General features: G+C 39.7%; 1 pseudogene; it reads left to right on the top strand.

Annotated features, from left to right (window-relative positions):
* Positions 1-2,858: 2,858 nt before the first annotated feature.
* LOC147935110 (uncharacterized) lies at positions 2,859-4,731 on the top strand (annotated as a pseudogene).
* Positions 4,732-14,835: the final 10,104 nt, after the last annotated feature.

Raw genomic sequence — 14,835 nt, 5'->3', positions numbered from 1 at the left:
CTTTTTTTTTACGTCTTTATGATTTTTTCAAGGGACGCTTGCGAAACTAAACCCCTAACTTGAGTCAATTGCAAGACTAGACTCCTCTTTTTCTCTCTCAAATATTTGCCACTTTCTGCCTACTAAATCCTATATCATTCATTGTATTCACAGAAATGCCATTATTTCTAATTTATTTGAATTTCTTGCGAAAATGTTTATTACATCCATATCCTCATCTTCTTGTCTTATTTACGGTTGTACCACCACCATCAATTTTCTAACAACCATGAACAACTAAATTTAAAGCTCTTAATGCTTCAACAACCCGATTTGTGAGCTTAAATAACACCCAATGCTATGAGAACTTCATTTTCTTCCATCTCCTCTCCATTTTAATCGAAAAAATTGAAAGTTCGTTAATTTTGTTATATCTCGTGAACAAGGAAAATTGGCGCTGTGTTTCTTCAATGGTGACTAAATACGACGTCCTCGGTGCTTGACATTGCGAAACCACCACCGATAAGATTATTTTCCGGTAGATTTCGTGATTTTCTTTGTTTTTTTTGTCGAAGTTAGACTTCATTTGTTAGTCCAACCGTCATAATATCATGTAAAGTCTACTATGTGGTCAGTTTTGCAATTTAAAATTTATCGACTTTCGAGCCCGTAGACTAAAATTTTAGTCTCCTTAATTTCATTTGAAAACAAAAAAATATGATTCAGACTGCATTATAATCTTTCCGTCAGATACTTCGTTTGCAATCTACTAAGGTGTATTTTTGCAATTGACCAAATTCTTGACTTTTTAGTGATGACTGCTGGCCTAAGTCTTCTTACGATAATAAACGAGTAGACTTCTATAGTGACTATTTTTGGAATTGACCAAAATATTTAAGCATTGACCGTAATATTATTATATTAAAATAATTATTTGACTGCAAATGAAGTCTACTAATTAAAAATTTTAAATGTTGGTCAACTCCAAAAATGACCACGGCAGACTGCAAACAAAGTCATCATTACTATAGACTTTGTACGTAGTTTACTTGGCAAAAGTCAAACTTGGTCAATTGCAAGACTAACCACAACGAAGTTTATATTTTCTTGTTGACGGATAGATGAAGTCTACTTATTAGACAGAAATCTACTGTAAAGTCAATGGGTTGGTCAATTGCAAAAATAACCAGAGTAAACTATAATTGAAGTTAACAGGTGGAACTTTCCATTGAAGTCTACCTATTTTTATCTATTTAATTGCAAAACTGACCAAAAAATTAACGAAGGATGACCACAGAAGAAGTCAACCGGTTCTAGTAGACTTCGTCCGCTGTCCGCTTTGTTAAATAGTAATTGCAAAAATAGACCACAAAAAATAGACTTCATTTGAAGTTATCTTCGTATAGTCTAGTTTATATCTACCCGTTGACGTCAACATGAAGTCAGCAGATATTGAAAACCAAATTATTGCAAATTGGTGAATAATTTTAAAGATTTTCTTGTGTATTCTTTGATATATGTTATTTACTTGCCTCTGTATGTTTTTGACATGAATCCATATTATACATATGGAGAAATCAAGTTTTTGGTTTTCATAGGCAGTTAGGTCATTAAAGTGGACTAATGTACGAAGACAAACCGTTGGAGTTATCTGTGAAGTCTGTATATTTGAAATAATGTTTAATTGAAATTTATAAATTTTTCTTTTTGATTTTGTAGTTCAAAATGTTTTGTATCGGTTATGTACTTGCCTCTGTCTATTATTGTCACGATAATATATTATACTTTTGGATCAATCATGTTTTTGGTTTTGTTAGGCATCTAGGTTATTGATTTAAGACTTCTACGATAGTCAGCTATGTAATGAGTAATTGACTTGCTGCTTACTCTTTCAGGTAGATGGCACAAATACATGTTGTTTACGGAGTATGGGCGACGAGAAATGGGTCCTGGCATTTTGATATGGATGGACGCAAATGTGGGAGAATGTTTTTTTTTTGCGACACGGTTGTACATACGCTGAGCTTCTTGAAATGGCTGTAGAAGATTATCTGATTGACAAAGAAACATAGATGGTTCAGTTATCGTATCCCTTAACAGAGATGATGCTTCAGCAATTGCTCCAAGATACCCCTCCTGTCTATGTCACAAATGATAGGTCAGTTCAGAACTTGATAGATTTTAGTAGTAGGAATGTTGTTCGCCTTTGCGTCTCTACGCGATGCATGGATGGACAGTCGGTTAAGGGATGTGTTAATGATATAAATAACTCTTGTTCTATTGCCGATGGAGAGCCAACAGATGAATTTGGTGACGATGTAGATCCAGGTGCCGATGAAGGTGTAGAAGAATGTGAAGAATCTCTCCATGACACTACAGATGAGAAGCCAAAAGGTGTTGATGAAATGGATTTCGATTACAGTGAGTATGGGAAATTTGAAGATGAAGATGATGATGAAGATGGAGATCACCCGGATGTAGATGCTGAAGAAGGGAAACCGTTTGTTGGTGGTATTCATGGACAGTTAAATAATACTTGGATAGACCAACTGAAAGTAGGTCAATGCTTTCCATGCAAACATGATGTCATAACAGAGGTGCGTTTGACCGCTATTATGCTAAAATTCCCTTTCAAAATTAAGAAGTCCACAAAGTCTCGGTTGGTGGCAATATGCTCTGTGCCAGGATGCACGTGGAGGGTCGTGGCCACTGTGAAGAATGATCCAACCACTTTTTGGGTCACCAAATATCTGAACGTGCATATATGTTCTATTGTGGACCGCATAGCTCACCGTAAGCGTTGCACCTCCAAATATATTGGGATGCTTATTGTATACCGAGTAGGAATAGTAGATGGTGTTGTCCCACAACATATCCAAGATTCAGTGAGGACAATGTTCGGCATGACATTGGATTACACAACTTCGTACAAGGCTTTACAATATGCCTTGGAATATGTGAGAGGAAACGCCGAATCTGGATATGCGAAGTTGCCTTATTGTCTTAGAAAAATAGAGCAGTCAAACCCGGGAAGTGTCGTTGACCTTGTTGTTGATGACGAGCATAGGTTTAAGAACCTTTTTCTATCTTTCGATGCTTCAATCCGTGGTTTCAATTACGTGAGGCGAGTTATTGTGGTTGATGGGCCCATCTCACCGGAAAGTATGAAGGTGTATTGCTAGTCGCTTGCGCACATGATGGTAACTTTAAGATATTTCCGTTGGCTTTTGGAATTGTCGACTCGGAGTGTGATGCTTCATGGGATTGGTTTTTCACCAAATTAAGTGAGTGTATCTCGGATGAATATCCACTGGTAGTAGTTTCGGATAGGTGCAGTTCAATAGCTAATGCATGTCGCAATGTTATGCCATGGGCAACACGAGGGATATGTTACTACCATCTCCTAGAAAACATAATTTCTAATTTCCGTGGGAAGCAACTGATGTACTTGGTGAAAGGGGCAGCATATGCGCATACGTATGATGATTACAACCGCTACATGGCTTCCCTTACTAACGTAAATCCGGCCCTTGCAGCGTACTTGAATGAGGCAGATCCAGCTTTATGGTCTTGGGTTTACTGTCCAGGAGATGGATACAACATCAAGACTAGCAGCATTGCGGAATCTATCAACTTCATGCTAAAGAAAGCCAAAGGTTATCCCATCACATATCTTATTGAGTTTATTACGAAAAATTTAGGTAGGTGGTATTGGAAAAGACGAGAGGATGCACTTAGTCTGACAACCACTTTTAGCCAGGGTGTTGAGTTCTTATTGGCCGTAAGGGAGCATTACGCAGATATGATGACGGTAGAACGCATTGATGGCTGGCGTTTCTACGTTAGGGGTGGGCAACGTGACTGTTTGGTTGACTTGGAAGCAAAATCTTGTTCATGCGGGGTGTTTGATGTTGAGAAAATGCCATGTTCACATGCAATTAAGGCTGTCAAGTCAAGCAGATGGCATATGTCTACCGTAGTCGAAGCTTACTATAGAAAAGATTATGTCTATGCGTCGTACGCGGCTACCATCATGCCCAATGTCGAGCACGATCTAATTGGGCTAGATATCCGGTGTATACCTCCCATACCGAAGCGGAAGCCTGGAAGGCAAAAGAAGTCTCGTTGGCTAACATGGCTAGAACTGTCACGTAAAAATGGGAGCAAGTCGAGGAAGTCTCATAAGCAATATGCTTGTTCAAAATGCAAACAGCCTGGACATACTCGACCTCATTGTGTAAGTAACAATCCCACTTGATATATTTTTAACGTTTTGTATATGATCATCGGTTACACTAACAATTATTTGTATAGGTTGCTGAACACGGCGAGTAGAAGTTAACTTCATCGTGAAGTCATCTAGAGTTTCCCTAGCTATAATTTGTCTCTGTAATTTTCCGGGATTATCCCACATGTTCAAGTCGACATTATTAAAGACTAATACGTAAATATCATTTACTCGTAAGACCATTTTATGATACTCCTCTTCTTGAACAACCACAATCAGCTAGAAAATGATGAGCCAAATTTCGGGGTCAGTTTCTGATACAAATTCGCATATACAAATAACTGGTCCAATCTGCAACTACTGCGGTAGATCAACGATTATTGTGAAATCATGGACAGATGCAAATCCGGGAAGAAATTTCTTCAGATGCACTGTTCATGGGTTTTCCCATTGGTCAGACGCAGAACCATCACGTGGTTGACAAAGGCGGAGCTTATTTGGATGCGAGGGATGAGATCCATTAACATAGAGAAGAAATCAAGGTACTTAAAGAATCTGTAAGAGAAATGAAAGAACAAGTTGTTTTGGTGAACTCTGGGGTGGTTAACACATATGAGGAAGACAAGAAGAAGTTTGAATGTGACTTACTGGCAGCGAATGAAAGGGAAAAAATGCTTCGACAATTTATGGTTCTCTCTTGGATAGGTTTCATTGTTCTTGAATGTGACTTACTGGCAGCAAGTGCTCAGAACTAACCATTTCCGTCTAAGAGTCCTTCTGTTCATTTGATACAGCCTCTTTCGTACCAGTAGCTGCCTGAGAGTCCTTCTATTCCTTTGATAAAGGATCAACCTCTTTCGTACCAGTCACGTCTCCCTTCATTTTGGTAAGATCCGAAGCCAGGCTTTCAATCTTCCCATTCAACATGTTGAAACCTTCCTTCATCTGATCGAGCAGAGCTGCTCCCCACATGCCGAGCTCATCTTTAATAGAATCCAAGATATTGAACTCCAAGGCGGTTGAAGTACCTGGACAGTGCCTCTTCCCACTTGGCTCATCAAATGTACCGGCTCTCTTCTTGTCACTCTTTTCCTCCACCTTCACCTTCGCATTGTTGGATTCATAAATACCATCCGTCTGCCACAAACCTCTCCCCCACCTCCATGGACCAAAATCCCCATTGAATGCTCTCAAAATGTTATCAATCTTCTCATCTGCTTCATCGTCTTCCCAAACAGGACTAATCATGTCACCAATGGTTTTGAAGTGTCTGAAGTTTGTCTATAATTGATATAAACAGTGTACTAGTTCAAATCTAACACAATAATGGTTATCGAGTCATCTAATATCGTAGATAAATTATAGACAAATCACAGAGGTGCGTACCTGTTTTAGAATGCCCTCTTTCACATTTTTTCTACCGCGAGAACCGCGGTAAGCAAGCAACGGTGGACTTGGATTGTTCGCCAACGGTTCCCCAATTGATTTGCCAAAATCAGGCATAGATTCTTACACCCATATCTGCAGAGCTTCGACAAATCCGTCTATGGTGTAACTCTGCTTGTTTAAGTCCTTCTCCTTAACAGACATAATCAGGTTCTTGAAAGCAACTCTTCCCTAAGGATAATCAAGAAATGCATCTACATCCATGACTAGCCTAGCCATATTTAGACGAGGGGGCGTTGATGGTTTCCTAGCTTCTATAAACCCAACGTAGATAGCTGAATAACCCAACCTAATACGATATATTCTATCCCAATCATTTGAGTTCTTACATGCTGCAACCAGTTGCTCAATACTCGGACCAATGTCTAAATTGACTCCAAGCTTCTCCCAAAACTCTTCCATCTCGTCTGAAACCTCAACCTGTGGCTGCTCCAACGACTCAACATCGTCACAGTTAAGTCCAGTGATGACTTCAAACTCATTCAAAGAAAACCGTAAAGGGTTAGATCCAACCAGACTCCAGATCTCATACTTTTTGTTGCAGACTATCTGAAAGGTGAGCATATGGTGAACCAGTCTGGAAACCCATTCGAATTCGAGCTTGTAGAACCGTAACGAGACACCCAGTCGAGATTGATAAATCTCGTCCCATTCATCCGGCTCGAGAGCTTTGTACAGTTCAACAAACAGCTTCGTATTGTTGCTGTAATAGCCGATGTTTTTTTTATTGGAAGCGGCTCATCACCTTTCGTGTAAAACCTCCGAGGAAATTCTGGTTTTCTCTCCTCATCCATTATGCAAGATAAGATTAGGTTTGGCAGGGAAATTAAAAAACGAGAGATTGAGAAAGAGGAAGACAAATCCAATAAGTCTATGCGTCAAATTGAAAAAGAAGGCTATTATCGAATTGCAAAAGAAGTCAACCTCCAGCTTGATCGAAGAGGACAACGACGACGAAGATGAAGATAAAGTGGCTGGGTTGAAGAATACAGAGTTTGTCGAGATCTGGTACAAATAAGTTAAACAAAGTAAGTAAACTGACAATCCGAAAGATAGAGATTTAGGTTTAACATGAACAAAAAATGGGAAAATCAACCGTTAGTGATAAGCGATAAGCGGAAGGATAAGCGGAAGAGATAAGCAGAAGGGAATCGTTTTCTAGTTCCCTATGAGGAAGAATTAGAGATAACTATCCTATGTTATCTCGGTTTTTTAAGTTGTATGAAATTACAATAATTATAATAATCCCGGTTTTATAAAACCAAAATCGTTTTATTAGAATCAGTACCAGAAAATTAGGAAGAAATTATAAAAAAACTGGTTAAAACCGGTTCCCGCTTATCGGTAAATTAAACATATAAATATTACCGCCAACTAACGTCAAATCAATTTATACCTTGTAATGATTATGTTGACAACTTCTCCACGGGAAACTGGACCGTCTGCAAATCCATCAAATCAAATTAATTTTTGTACTATTATGCTGAAGACTTATCAAGTAGACTTCTTTCTGGGGAAACTAAAACATACTTTAAACTCCAAATCCATCAAATCAAATTAATTAATACATCGTTAACGACGATGAACGAGTTTCTATGGTTGAAACTGATTATTTTTGTAGGTGGTGGTGAATGATGTATGGAATGATGACTTATGAATGAATGGATGTCAGGGTGTTTCAATTCCCCTTATGCAATTGTAGTATTAGAGGTGTCAATCCAATCTGAGTGTTTGTGAACAATCAAGATGTGCATATGAGTCTAAGTCAAGCTAGATGTAAAGGTTGTTTGTCACTAACAATCCTATGATAAAATGGAAAGTGCAGAAAGTAAAACTACAAGAACTAGGAGCTAAATGCAGATGGAACAGAGTGATTATGACAAACAGAAATAGAAACTATGGAAATGCAAGTATTGAACTAATGCAAGGTAAGTAATGAACATGATACTAAATGAATGCAATAGAAATGCAACTAGGGTGAAACAGGACAAACACAAATCATAAACACAAGTTCTGGGTTGGAACTCGAGCAAGCACTCGATCGAGTGCTGATCGAGTGCAGGGTCGAGCTGGACAAATACGCAAAACAGAGCAACACAAGAAAAACAGAGCAATACCAAAACGAATCAAACAACGATCAAACAACATGATTTAAGCTAAGAAATCAATAAACAAGGAAGGTCTTGAGGAGGGATTCATGGGCTGGACTATGATTGAGGTCATCTAACTTGGTCAACAAATCTCAAACAACTTGAGCTAATCTCTAGACATATATTTCTAAGACATGTTTAATCCACTCTCATGGCAAGAAACAATCAAACTCATGCATCTCTAGACTTGTTCTCACAAAGTAAAGAATCTACACAAGCATGCATTAAGCAATATGTCAAAAAATCAAACAAGACTTCTAATCTCTTAGCAAGCCGAATGATAGTCTCTAGATCTAGCCTTATCTATGCTCCGTAGACATTGGTGTGATGCTAAGAGGCTTGAAATCAGATCCTACCCTCTCAGATATAGGATCAGCATTAAGAACATTTAGCCTAGAAGAGATCTACAACAATCAAGCTTGACCAAATCAGACAAACCTCAAACACAACCCTGCCTAACCCATCCTCAAGATCCTAAGCAACTACTCACAAGCATACATGATGAACATCAAAATCATAAACCCAGTAAATACTGAAACTTGCATCATTAGAAAGATAAATCAAAGATCTACAATATCGAAGAAAGAACCAAACTCAAATTCTCAATATTAAGAAAGTTATGAAACCAACAATATTGAAGAATTTAGTCTTTTTCTCCTTTTAAAAGAAGTACAAGATCTAAGAAAATAAAAGTGCAAAAGGAATAATTCTAAAAAAGGTAAAAACTAGGTTTTTGACTCTCTAAAAAGCTGGACTCTTTTGGTGGCTGCAGGTACAAGCCCTTATATAGAAAATGTAGTGGAAGCCCTAAAAACGCTAAAAGACAAAATAGCCAGGTGGCTCGACCAACTCGACCTGGTGCTCGGTCGAGTGACCGGTCGAGTTGGCTCCTCTTGTGCTCCTCCCACTCGGTCGAGTCCCTCTTAGCACACGGTCGAGTGTCTGGTCGAGTGGGCAGTCGAGTTGGACTCCGGACCTTGGTTCTTCAGCCTTAGCTCTCTTGCTTTCTCCTCATGATTGCTTCCATGCTCCTTAAGCTCTAAAATCACCTGTTTATGCATGAAAAGATGCAAATACAATGCAACTAAACTCTAATGCAAGAACAGTCCTAAAGCTATGCAATAATGGTCAAAATGGATACCAAAAGATGCAAAAGATGTGAATATATTAAGGGAAAACAGGGTAAAATATATGAACATCAACACCCCCAAACTTAGTCTTTGCTTGCCCTCAAGCAACTAATCAAGACATAAGTAGGTAGGTGAGGGTTGAAAGTGGGATCTCAGCTCCTAAAGCTTGCAAATAGACCATCTAGAATCAATGTCCAAGTTACTAGTACTATGATGCAAGTTGAATGAGCTGTACTTAAAGATTTTAGACAAGCATATCACATCCTTTACTGATTTGAGCCTTAGATGTCCACATGCATTCAAATCAACCATTTCCTTTAACATTCATTAATCAAGAACATGAATCAATTATATGCAATGCTTAAACTCATTTGGCTTGGTAGTAAAAAGTTTAGAGACAATGATGGTCTCTCTTTAGAGTGGGGCTTATCAATATCAAGGTTCTCTCATAAAAAATGGATTGAGCTTTAGAAGAATGCTAAAGGTAAGAACACTTAGACACATACAAGAACAAAACCTTGTCTACCCAAAGGCACCCAAAGTGTTTATCCTATCAATCGAAACCCAATTGATCCTAGTGCTACCCTTTAACTTCTTCTCTTCTCTTTCACCCTTTTCTCTTTTGATTTTAAAGTCTTATGAGAGGTTTCTTATTTGATCTTTCTAGTGGAATGGGAGATTCTTACTTATTTGCTATGGTTTTCTTTTCTTCTTATTCTTAAGACATAAAAGCATTTTGCTAAACTCTTCTTTTTCTTTCTTTATTTTCTTTGACTGAAACCATCTTTAAACAATATCATACTTCCCATTCTTTCACTAGACTTTGATTTTACTTAAAAACATTCCCCTCCTAAAGACTCTAACCTTTTCTTTCTCTTCTCCTCTTCTCTTTTCTTTCTTTTTCAAACAACCAAATCCCAAACCCAACAATGAAATCACGTAGTCCTATCTAGTTTGGAAAATGCAAACTAGAACTACACAAGGCATTATTCTTGTCAGTTCAAACCTAACAATTTCTACCAAGCTCAATCCCCAAAAGGCCTCACACACTCAAGAATAAACATGGCTTGAAAGAAGGGTTGGTTAGGGGTATTGGAAACTGATTTTAATGATTCAATCAGCTACTTGGATCAAAAAGAGTGGTAAAGAGGAGAAAGATGATCCAAATATGTATATGATATCCATGAGATTAAAGCAATGCACACATTGATATTTAACAGTCAATATTAAGTTCTTATAAGTAGGAAATGGTGTCAAATCACAACATGCTTCAATTTAGACCAAATGCAATGCAGGAATTCAAGACTTGGTTCAATCTTATGCTTCTAACCACTCAACTAGCATCAAAGTACTATTAACTTGGGCATTGATCCGAGTGCATCTGGGGTGCTCGGTCGAGTGGGTGCTCGAGCGACCCGGTCGAGTGCCTCGAAAATTGTTGTTCTCGGCTACTTGAACTCCTCTTCTTCTGATTTGGCTCGTACATTGAAGCTCTAGCTGGTTCCACAGGGTTTGCAACTCTTGAGAGTCTAGTTGAGCTACTCCTCCTCAAAGGGCTTGAATGGCTTAAAGATGAGTTTGCACTCTTCAGCTCAGCAATCTCCTTTTTTAGGCCCTTGATGGACTTAGCCATATTGGTCACCTTCTTCTTAAGCTTATCAAACCTCTTCCCATGCCACTTGCTCCACTTTTGTAGGAGAGTCAACCTATTGCTAGTCTCTCTCACTCCTCTACCATCCCTTGGGTTGGGCTCATAATATTCAAAGTAAAATTGCTCCTCCCCATCAGCCATTTGTACATCTCCAGCTTCATCAACTCTAGGTTGAACTATCCCATCAAACAAGAACTCATCAGCTGGCCAAAAGTCAATGTTTGCTCCTTCTTGAATGGTGGTGAGCTCTTGGTTAGGTAAGATCAACTGTTTTTTCCCAACTGTTGGAAGCTCAAAGTTGAAGATGTGATTTCCTTGATGCATTTCCTTGGCCAATATGAGAGTAGAGGTGAGGTAGCTTGATTCAATCCATCTTGGCAAAACCTTCTCTCCTCTAAGTGGGACCTTGGCAGCTTGTAGTATTGGAGTGATGATGCCTCCAATGGCTAAGGCTCCTCTTGATCCTTTGTTTTGTAGCTTGCCTACCCAACTTCTCAAATATATCATGTGGTCAGTGAGCACCATTGCAAGGTCAGTCTCCACAGTGGTCCCAAGAATGATGGTTCCATTTCTTGCCTCAAGGATGATTCCATTGAGAGCCATGTCAATTACCTTGAGCTCACCCTCATTGAGATTTCCAGTCTCCTTCCTAGCAAAGAATGTATTTGCTAAGGCCTTGTGGAAGTACCTTAGGACTAGGGTTCTTATCTTTGAACTCTTGGTCTTGGAGGATGAATAGGTGATGTTGTCTCCAATGATTTCCCAAATGGCATAGAGCTCCTCTCTTGGTATCATCAAGCTCCTATTACTACCAACTTCAAAACCAAACACGTTTGCTATCTTCTTCAAAGAAAGCTCATAGTTCTTCCCCTTGATTGTGAAAGCAATATGACCAGCTCCAAACTCATCATCCTTCCTTGCATATGTGTGCAGCTTGACTGTGGCTAGAAACTCACAACTTTCTTCTTTATACCCCTCCATGCAAAGCCCCATGAACTTGGTTAGGTTGCTCTTCTCAAAAAGGTACTCCACATCTTTATCAATGGCTAGCTTCTCCATGGTTTCCTTGTGTGGATACCTAGTTCCCAGGAACTCCATTCTCATGAAGGCTTCATAAAGTTGCCTCTTTGTCAATCCACAAGATTCTGCTTCTCCATCATCCTCTCCCTCTTCTTCTTCACCTTCTTCTTCACTCTCACTCTCAACCTCCTCTTGTTTAATCTTAACTGCTGGCCTCTTCCCTTTGGCCTTGTTTCTCCTCATGAAATCACTAAGAGTTGGCTCCCTTTCTTCTTCACTTTCAGTTCTCTCAGGATCTTCCTCAACTGACTGATTTCTTAAACGCGGCATCTGACTCGATCGACCACTCGGACCACCACTCGATCGAGTGCATGCTCGAGTGGGGCGTCGAGTGGTTCTTCCAGCTTCTCCTCTTGATTGTAGGTGATCATCAAAACATTCCATGGAGCTTGCAGCTGCTTGTTGAGACTTCCTAGTAATCCTTGAAGACATTTTCGAATAGAACTGAAGGGAATAGACTCAAAGCTTAAGTTTAATAGGTTAGTGACCCAAAAACTTAAAAGAGCTAAGCTTGAGCAAAAGATGAACTTTGAGAGAGATTTTAAAACTTGATTTTAGTTGTTTTGAGCAAATGAGAGAGTGTGAGAGACATAGGATCGTGTAAGGCTTTATTTAAAGAAGCTAAGGGGGCAAGGAGACAAGGGTGGAGCGTCCATACCATTCAAATTTGAAATGAGAATCTTTGACCTGCTTTTTGCTTCCACTCGACCCCACACTCGACCAGCATGTGGTCGAGCTCCTTGACCAAAGTTTGAAATTTCAAAATTTTTCTTCTTGTTCTTCCCTCCACTCGATCATTCTAGAGAAATGAAAATCGAGTGGGCCTTAGTTCTTTGCCAACTCGGTCGAGTACCTCTCGTGGGCTGGTCGAGTGGGCTTGCGAATCTCCTTCCCCAAGTCCAAATCTCTCCATACCCATCTACACTTTCATTGAAAGGCCTGCCCCACACAAACATAAAACAAAACACATCAAAACTACTAAAAAATAAAGCATATTTACAAAGGATACCTTAGGGACTTCCTCCCTAGTGAGCTTGTTTAGAGTCACTAAGCTTGACTTTGGCTGCCTTCTTAGGCTTTGTTTAGATACCAAGGAGGTGATGAAATCCTCCCTGACACTTCTTGATCACTGTGAGTATGATCCTTGATCACCTCACCCTTAACACACAAACCATATTTCTTCTTGATTTTGAGCTTTGGTCTTGCTTTCCTCAAAGACCTCTTGTTTAGCTTGACTTGGAGATCCTTAACCATACCAGTCAACTCTTGAACTGACCTCTTAAGCTTTTCCACAGAATCTTCTTGAAGAGAGAGATTGTCCTTTGGAGTTGCCACTTCACTTAAACCTTCATGACCACCTTTGTCCTTGATAGTAAAAGGTTGATCATCAATGGTAGGAAGGTTGGTTGGGTTATAGATGTTAAACTTCATAGCTATACCCTCAGAAATGTTCAAGGTCACAAGACCTTCCTTAACATCAATAACAGCTCCAACTGTGGCTAAGAATGGCCTCCCAAGGATGATAGGATCTTCAGGTTCCTTGTCCATCTCCAATACCACAAAATCTGTATGAACCCTTGCTCTTCCTATCTTGACTGGAATATTCTCCAATTTGCCAACCACATCTTTGTTTGAACCATCAGCTAGGCATATATGAAGGTTGGTGGACTTGAAGTCAGTGTACCCAAGCTTTTGTGCTATAGAATAGGGCATCACACTGATAGATGCTCCCAAGTCACATAAGCACTGGTTGTAGTGAAGATAGCTAAGTGTGCAAGGCAGATAGAATGGACCTGGATCCTTAAGCTTAATTGGGATGATTACTCCTCTAAGGTCTTCAAGATCCTTCTCATCTTGAGCTTGAGCCTTCTTTTTTGATAAATCAAGCAAAAAATCCTTATAGAGAGGATATGGATCATACTGTTCCAAGGCAGGTCCTCTCTCTTCTTCTTGGTAAGCAATGATGATCTCTTGTATGGCCATCACTTCTTCTTGTTTCTCAATCACAACCTCTTCCTTCAAAGCCTTCTCTTCCTTTTGTTGCAAAGTCAACATTTGTTTTTCTCAATGATTTCCCTTAATTCCTTAAGCTTCTGTGCCTTGAAACGTCCTGGGAATGGTAGAGGCGGTTTGTAAGCAGGAGGGATGTACTTAGCAGGCTTGACAGCTTCTGACTCTTCAGCTCGATCGGCCACTCTAACACTCACTCGGTCGAGTGCATGCTCGAGCACCTGGTCGAGTGCAATACCGGAGTCAGTCTGCTTTGCACAAACTTCACTCTGAGCTTCAAGAAATGACCAATCCTCCCCAACTTGAACTTCACTGTCCCTAGTGACTTCCTTTTCAAAGAGATGAATGGCTTTGGCAGTAAACTCCCTTGGGTTTTGAACTGCTTTTCCAGGGAGTTGGGTGGGTTTTGGAGCTGAAGTAAATGCTATATTGCTCTCCATATACTTCACTCTTGAGTTAAGTCCTTCAAACTTCATATTGAGATCATTATATTGTGATGTTAACCTTTGATTCAGCTCAGCAAACTGTTTGGCTTCCTCAATTTTCCCATTGGTTTGCCCAATCAACAGTTGTTGTATCATTGCTCTTAGGTCTTGTTCCTGGCCTTGGTTAGTCTGAAACCCTGGTGGGGGACATAATTGGGGCTGGAACACTTGTTGCTGCTGCTTGGGTGCATAGTTGTGCTGTTGTTGAGGCTGAGGAGGTGGATAGACTTGGTCTTGAGGGTTGGCTACATTGGTGCTCCTATAAGAGAGGTTGTTCTGCTTGAATCCTCCACCTTGGTTGTAGCCTTTGTATCCTCCTCCTTGGTTCTGCATATAACACAAATCAGCAAACTCCCTATCTCCTTCTTGGACTGGAGCTTCTTCTTCACCAATGAAGTGAATGGTTTTTGACTGGCTTAGGAGAATCTTGTCAAGCTTCTCATTGACCATCTTTAAATCCTGCTTGTATTTGTCCTCTTGATCAGTGGAGGGGATCCTCATGGTTCTATCATAATCTTCATTATAATTACCATCTGACTGAGCAAGGTTCTCAACCAATTCCCATCCTTCTTCCACATTCTTGTTGAGGAAGTTGTCATTTGAAGCTGTATCAAGAAGCATTCTTATCTTGGGAAGCACTCCTCTATACAAAGTGCTTAGAAGGGACTCATTGCTG

Source organism: Camelina sativa, chromosome 11 (assembly GCF_030686135.1).
Source record: "Camelina sativa cultivar CO46 ecotype springtype chromosome 11, ASM3068613v1".
Classification (NCBI taxonomy): domain Eukaryota; kingdom Viridiplantae; phylum Streptophyta; class Magnoliopsida; order Brassicales; family Brassicaceae; genus Camelina; species Camelina sativa.
Note: the sequence above shows the minus strand (reverse complement) of the source record. Positions and strands in the feature narration are given on the sequence as shown.